We start from the raw sequence: 7109 nt of genomic DNA, 5'->3' as shown, positions 1-7109 counted from the left end.
CTGTCTCCCCCACTGCCCATGCTACAAACACTCCCATGGGATGGGCTGTGTGCCAGTCCTTTGCAATGACTCACCAGCCTCTGAGTGGCTCCTTTTTTCAGTTGTTGTGGCTCCTTGCTCCTATGTGGATCCACAGGAACCCTATTAGTGGTCTTGCTAGCCTAGGGGCCACCAAGGCCCTCTTCTCCCCTGCTGCCTCCAAGCAACTTCCTCCAAAGGGCACAGCTGTGGCTTTTGCCAGTTCCTGCTCAGTGCATTCAGTACCTCCAACCTGGAAGCAGCCAGGGCTCAAAATGGTCAATGTTTTTTTCTTTTTCTCTCATCATGGCTTCTCCCAACTTCGTGTACTCTGTAGGTCTCTCCTCCTCTTCCCCTGAGCTCTAGCAGCCACAGCCTGGCTATCTTTTCTTTTTTGTACTTGTAAATTGGTTGATTTGTGGGAGAAAGTGATGCTGAGGACTGTCTATTCTGCCATCTTGACCGGAAATCTCTCTACCACACTGCTTTGACTACCATTGCTTTGTAGTAAGTTTTGAAGTTGGAAAGTGTCTGTGCTGCAACTTTGTTTTACTTTTTCAGGATTGTTTTGACTATTTTGAGTCTCTTGCATTTCCATATGAATTTTAAGACCAACTTGTCAATTCCAGCAAATGAGCCATCTGGAGTTTTCATAGCTTTGCAGTAAATCTGTGGATCAATTTGGAGAGTATTGCCATCTTAACAATTTTAAGTCTTCCAATCCATGTCTTTCCACTTAGTTTTTTTTAATCATTTTTTCAATTATGTTTTACATTTTTCACCATACATCTCTCATACTTCTTTTGTTAAATTTATTCCTAAGTATTTTACCCTTTTTGATACTACTGTAAATGGAATAAAATTCATTCTTGGATAATTTATTGCTAGAAAACAGAAGAATAGAATTGAATCTTGCGTATTGATCATGTATCCCACAACCTTGCTGAACTTGTTTATTAGCACTGCTAATTTGTGTGTGTGTGTGTGTGTGTGTGCACATTCCTTAGAATTTTCTCTATATAGGATCATGTCATTTGTGAATAGAGGTAGTTTTACTTCTTCCTTTCTGATCTGGATGCCTTATATTTCTTTTACTTCTGTAATTGCTCTGGCATGATCCTTCAGTACACTATAGAAGAGAAGTTACTAGAGTGGACATCTTTGTCTTATTCCTAATCTCAGGGGTAAATCTATCAGTCTTTCACCATTATGTAAGATGTCAGTCTTCAGTTTATCATACATGACCTTTATCAGGTTGAGGAAGTTCCCTTTGTATTCCAGTGTTTTTATCATGGAAAACTTTGGATTTTTTCTAAATGCTTCTTCTACATCTTTAGAAATGATCATGTGGTTTAATGCTTTAATCTATTAATGTGGTTTTATCCTGTAATTTATTGATTGGTTTTTGATTGTTGACACAACCTTGCATTCCTGGGATATTAGTGTTGCATAGCTAGAATAAATCCCAGTTTGTCATAGTGTATAATTCTTTTTATATGTTGCTAAATTCAGTTTGCTAAAATTTTGCTGAGAATTTTTTAGCTCTATATTCATAGGGATATTGGTCTATAGTATTCTATTCTTGTGATATCTTTGTCTGATTTTAGTATCAGAGTAATACTGGCTTCATAGAATGATTTGGGAAGTGTTCCCTCCTCTCCTAGCTCTTGTAAAAGCAGAGTCATTTAAAAGAAAGAAAAAAGTTTTGTAAGATTTTACATAGCCATTTAGCACTCAGATTTTAATGGGAAAAAAAAGATAATTATAGAAAGTATTTGCTGGAGGCTTTTGGTCATGGTGCAGTAAGGACTATTGGACTTAACCTCCACTGTAAACAATTACAAAACCAGACAAAATATATGATTGACTGCTTTTATAAATTAAACATCAAGTAGAACAAAAGGGAAATACATCAGAAGTATTTGTGAGGAGGATTTCCATGAAGACAGCTGTCCTATAATTGCAACCCACTCCAGGGGTAGTGTGGGTTGCTACCTTCACTTCACCTCAAGCCTAGAAAGACTTTAAAAACAAACAAATAAACAAAAAACCCCCCAAACCTGGAAAATTTCTCATGTATTCCCTGCAGTTGGGAGACAAAGTCATCTGAATTACACTTTCCCTCAATGACTGATTAAAATGTGTGAATCTTGAGGACAAAATATGGAACCCATGATAGACATGTTAACCTAGGATCATTCCAACCAGAACCCTATCCAATTGGAATACCGGGCACACTACTGTATTCTGTCAATAGGAGTATTCACAGGAGACTAAAGAAAAGAAATAGGAGGAAAATGACTTGCTCCTTCCTGTATACTTGCTATTTCTATCAGCATCACCCAGCAATGATGCTTGACTCTCGCAGAAATAGTTGATCCTACAGTAGCAATATGGTGCAACAGGTTTGCACCTCCAAAGCCACTGTCATTGTGTCCCTCACAGATACCAGTACCAAATGACTGGTAACCCTCTCCAGAGTTCTCAGCCCAGTACCCATACTCTTGAAACAGCAGCACCAGTGAGGCAATGACCCCCATTAGGAGCCTGAGTCCCAGATCAGGATCCCTCCTTCAAGAGTTAAAAATATCAACCGACTTCTTACCATTTTAACCCACAGACTTAAAGGGGGATATCTGTTTTCTAATAACCTGGTAATAACTACATAAACTACTCTTAAAATAATTAGTATGGTTCCTGTCTCCTGACTAGATTCTGACTTATTCACCTCATAAGTTCTACTGTCCTTATTAGAACCTAATGCATAACCCATAAAGTGACGTTGTAGAATTTGTCCAGAAGCCTCAGGCTCAACAGGTGGTGACCAAAAAAAAGTTTTGGCATGATACTGGCATTCATAACAGCCTTACTCTCACTCACTTGTTGTATGAGGGCAACAAGCGAGTGAGTGTAACCTCGTAGAGGTTTTCCCAGCCAAACTCTGGAAACTCAGATTGATCTCAGGACAACCCTCTCCTTTTGTTTTTCACCATTTAGCTCTTTCAGCTAGCCTTTTGACTTAAGACTTGGGGCCCCAAGGCCCCATTACTTGGCTTGAAGTAGAGGCCAGCACCACTCTTCTCTCCTTAAAAAAGTTGGGAGAGAAATTATCATAAAACACGGACATCTCTCTCCCAAGAAATCATCAATATAGACCCCATCTTTCAATCTCCAATGAATCTCCAGTCTTTTCCATAGCATGGAAGTGAGTTATAGGTTAATGAGAGCAGAACTGAGTTTTGGAAGCCCCATTGTCAACCTCGCATGGATGATCTAGTGCTTAAGTTTAGAATGCAGATACTTAGCATCTACAAGCCTCAGCCTCTAGAGCTTCCTTTGAAACTCCAACTCATCAGGAAAATTTTTCCCTTAAAATCCTATCTATATCAGTTATGATATACAATAATCTCATGTAACAAAAGACCCCAAAATACAGTAGCTCAAATAAGGCAGAAGTTTATTGTTCTGTTATGTAACATTCAGAGGTAAGCAGTTGAAATTGGAGCAGAATAGGAAGGTAGCCTGCTCCATAGGGTTATCCAGGGACTAGAGTCCTTCCATCTTGTTTTTTAGACATCCCCGAGAGTAGTGCCCTCATCTGCATGGTAGAAGCTGATTCACTGCCACAATGGTCAAGGACCAGCCTGCAGGAGAATGGAAACAAACAGAGAGATCCACATACCCAATTTTTTTAAGGCAAGACCCAGAAGCTGCATTTATAATTTCTACTCACTTTCCAGAAGTAAAAACTTAGACATGTAACCACACCTAGCTCTAATAAGGCTGAAAAATGTAGTCTCTAGCTCAGGAGTCATGGGCCCAGCTGGAAATCAGAGGCTTCTATCGCTAAAAGGAAAACAGAAAGAACAAATATTGGGGATAATTAGCAGATTCTGCTAACAATCGCTTATCAATAAATTTAAGATTTAAAAAGGGTATTAAAAATGGATATTAATATGAAATGCCATATTAAGGATATACTTTTAAGTTCTAGTGATCTATTCACAGCAAGGTGACTATAGTTAATAATAGTGTACTGTATATTTCAAAATTGCTTAAAGGATAGACATGTGTCCAAGTATCACATTGTACCCCATAAAGATACACAAATATTATTTATCAGTAAAAATAAAATTTTTAAAAAATAATTTTAAAATAAGAGTATACTTTTAAAAATATAAGTACTTTACAAACTTAGTTGAAAAATACTTTAAGCATGCATAAATAATAATCTATCTTGACATTTAAGAAACTAATTTTGAGATCATTGAGATCCACTTTCAGTGACGTAGAGAAATGGTAAAAACAAGGGGAAAAAAAACCTTAAATGAGCCATGACCCTCAGTGAAATGCCTTCAAATGCTTAAGAAATATTTTATCAGAACCAGGGCCGGCCTGGTGGTGCACTGCTACAGTGCACCGCTTGGGAGCGTGGTGGTGCTCCCGCCGAGGGTTCGGATCGCACATACAGACCGGCCGCTCACTGGCTGAGCGAGGTGCGGACGCAACACCGAGGGTTGCGATTCTGTTGCTGGTCCCGGTCCGGTACAGGTGCGACACTGAGGGTTGCGATCCGTTGCCGGTCACGAAAAAAGAGACAAAAAGGAAAAAAAAAAAAAAAAAGAAATATTTTATCAGAACCAATAATAAAAAATAAATAAGTAAATAAATATGGCATAATTTTCATTTCATCTCACTTCCTTTTATCCATCCACCCTGAGTTTCCCAGGCAGGAAAATGCCTGGAGCAGAAACCATGAGGGAAATACTCAAGAGAAGGGTTCAGTTTGTTCACAAACTGAATAATCAATTCCTCCAGTGACTGTAAAGAGGCCACATATTAAATCCTTGAACACATCATCACTAACGTTCATAGAAATAGTGAAAACTCTAAAAATGGCCAACCAATAGGTTATTTTTGGCTAAACTACACTGTGTGAGCTTTATTCCATACAGGCTTAACATATGTTAAATATGTTTCAGAAAAACAAGTCAGTTCAACATGAAATAATATCCAGGTGGCAACCACTGATTAATTAACACCAACCTCTAACTTCCTTGATAAGTCCCTAGGTTAATAAATAAGTTTGGATTATCAGAGTAACAGTGACTATGGTAACCCCAGCCATTGCTTTAAAAGCTAATTCCAACATTTCCAGATGTCCTCTGACTATAGATGGCAGCTTAATAAAGTTGAGAATTCTAAGAGAACCAAACAATCTTCTCCTTGGGAGATTTGTCTGAAAAGGGACACCGGCATTAATAATTGAACATGTCTCAAGAAAGAACCCAGTGTATGAACATATATGAACTTCCCTGTTCAGGTTGGACTTTCAGCAAGCATTCTAAGGTATTTATAAATTTACCTATGGAAAAGAATTTGCAGTATTTGGAATGCTGGCATGGTTACTGCCTTTCATTAAGCTTAACTATAACCTATTTTCACAATTGGGATCTTAGAGAAAGTGTATTTTCTGACCATCACTTCATCTATGTACAAAAAGAAAGTTTTTCCATAGATTATTCTGTATAATAAAGTTTCAGCTGATAAACCCAAGTGACTAAATAACTACATTTAAATATGTTTGTTAGTTTTATGTCAACAGACATTTTTAAGTACTCCAGCTAATTAAACCACCATTCTACTTTGAACACCTCATTTTTTAATATTCTCTATTTCTTTGACCATTTCCTACTAAAAGCTTAATACTGCATTTTATATAAAGTCTACTTTCATGAGAACTCCTCTGAGCAAATAATGTTTTCATGTTAAAGAGGAATACATTAAGCCATATAAAAGTAGGTGTAGTAAGAATGTTTAACGAAGTCCAGAAATCAGGCAATAGTTTAGACTAAAAAAAGCTGTTCTAACAGAGGACAGTTAAATACCCCATAGTCTGAAGAATATTTTTAAAGCCAAGATTCATTATCCAAAGGAAAAAAAATCATAAAACTATGTAAAGTTTAATGTGTGGAAACATTTAAAATACTGGCATTTGAAAGAAAACTTGGAAAATATGGCGAGTGTTCTAATTTGTAACCAACACAATTATACATACTATTTTAGGTAACTCAAAAGCCCTTGCTGGGGGCCGGCCCAGTGGTGCACTGCTACAGTGCGCTGCTTGGGAGCGTGGCTCGCGCTTCCCAAGCGGCGCACTTATCCAGTGCGCCACCGGGCCGGCCCACAAATAGTATATTTTGAAGTCAGGTAGTGTGATGTCTCCAGCCTGGTTTTTGTTGTTGTTGTTGTTGTTGAAGATTGCTTTGGCTGTACAGGGTTGTTTGTGATTCCATGCAAATTTTAAGACCATTTTTTCTATTTCTGTGAAGAATGTCGTCGGTTTTCTGATAGGGATTGCATTGGATGTGTAACTTGCTTTGGGTAATGTGGAAATTTTGATGATATTAATTTTTCCAATCCATGAACATGAGATATCTTTCCATTTGTGTTTTCTTCAATTTCTTTTACCAATGTTTTATAATTTTCATTGTGAGGTCTTTCACCTCCTTGGTTAAATTTACTTCTAGGTATTTCTTTTTCTTTTGCTTTTTTTTCTTTTTGGTAGCTATTGCAAATGGAATACTTTCTTGGTTTCTTCTTCAGATATTTTGTTATCGGTGTATAGGAACACTGTTGATTTTTGTGTGTTGATTCTGTACCCTGCCACTTTACTGAATTCATTTATTAGTTCTAGTAATTTTTTGGTGGAAACTGTAGGGTTTTCTATGTATATGGTCATGTCATCTACAAACAGGGATAGTTTGACTTCCTCTTTTCTGATCTGAATGCCCTTTATTGCTTTTTCTTGCCTTATTGTGCTGGCTAGAACTTCCAGTACTATGTTCAATAATGGGGAAAGTGGGCATCCTTGTCTTATTCCAAATCTTGACTTTTGTTCATTCAGTATATTAGCTGTGGGTTTGTCATATGGCCTATATTGTGTTGAGGTATATCTTAGTCTGTTTCTGTTGCTTAAAACAAAATAACTGGAACTGAGTGATTTATAAAGAAAATGGAATTTATTGCTTACAGTTTCTGAGTCTTGGAACTCCAATGTCCAAAGAACACATCTGGTGGTGGCAATGTGA

General features: G+C 37.5%; 1 long non-coding RNA gene across 1 annotated transcript; it reads right to left on the bottom strand.

The window, feature by feature from the left end:
- Nucleotides 1-3458: 3458 nt before the first annotated feature.
- Nucleotides 3459-3886, bottom strand: LOC103605814. Its single transcript, XR_551815.1, has 2 exons — nucleotides 3752-3886; nucleotides 3459-3662 (listed from the first exon to the last, which is right to left on the bottom strand). It is a non-coding gene; the product is annotated as an uncharacterized LOC103605814 (long non-coding RNA).
- Between the last annotated feature and the right edge of the window lie 3223 nt (nucleotides 3887-7109).

The sequence above is a fragment of the Galeopterus variegatus genome, unplaced genomic scaffold (assembly GCF_000696425.1).
Source record: "Galeopterus variegatus unplaced genomic scaffold, G_variegatus-3.0.2 Scaffold6092, whole genome shotgun sequence".
Lineage (NCBI taxonomy): Eukaryota > Metazoa > Chordata > Mammalia > Dermoptera > Cynocephalidae > Galeopterus > Galeopterus variegatus.
This window is presented reverse-complemented; position numbering and strand designations above follow the sequence as displayed.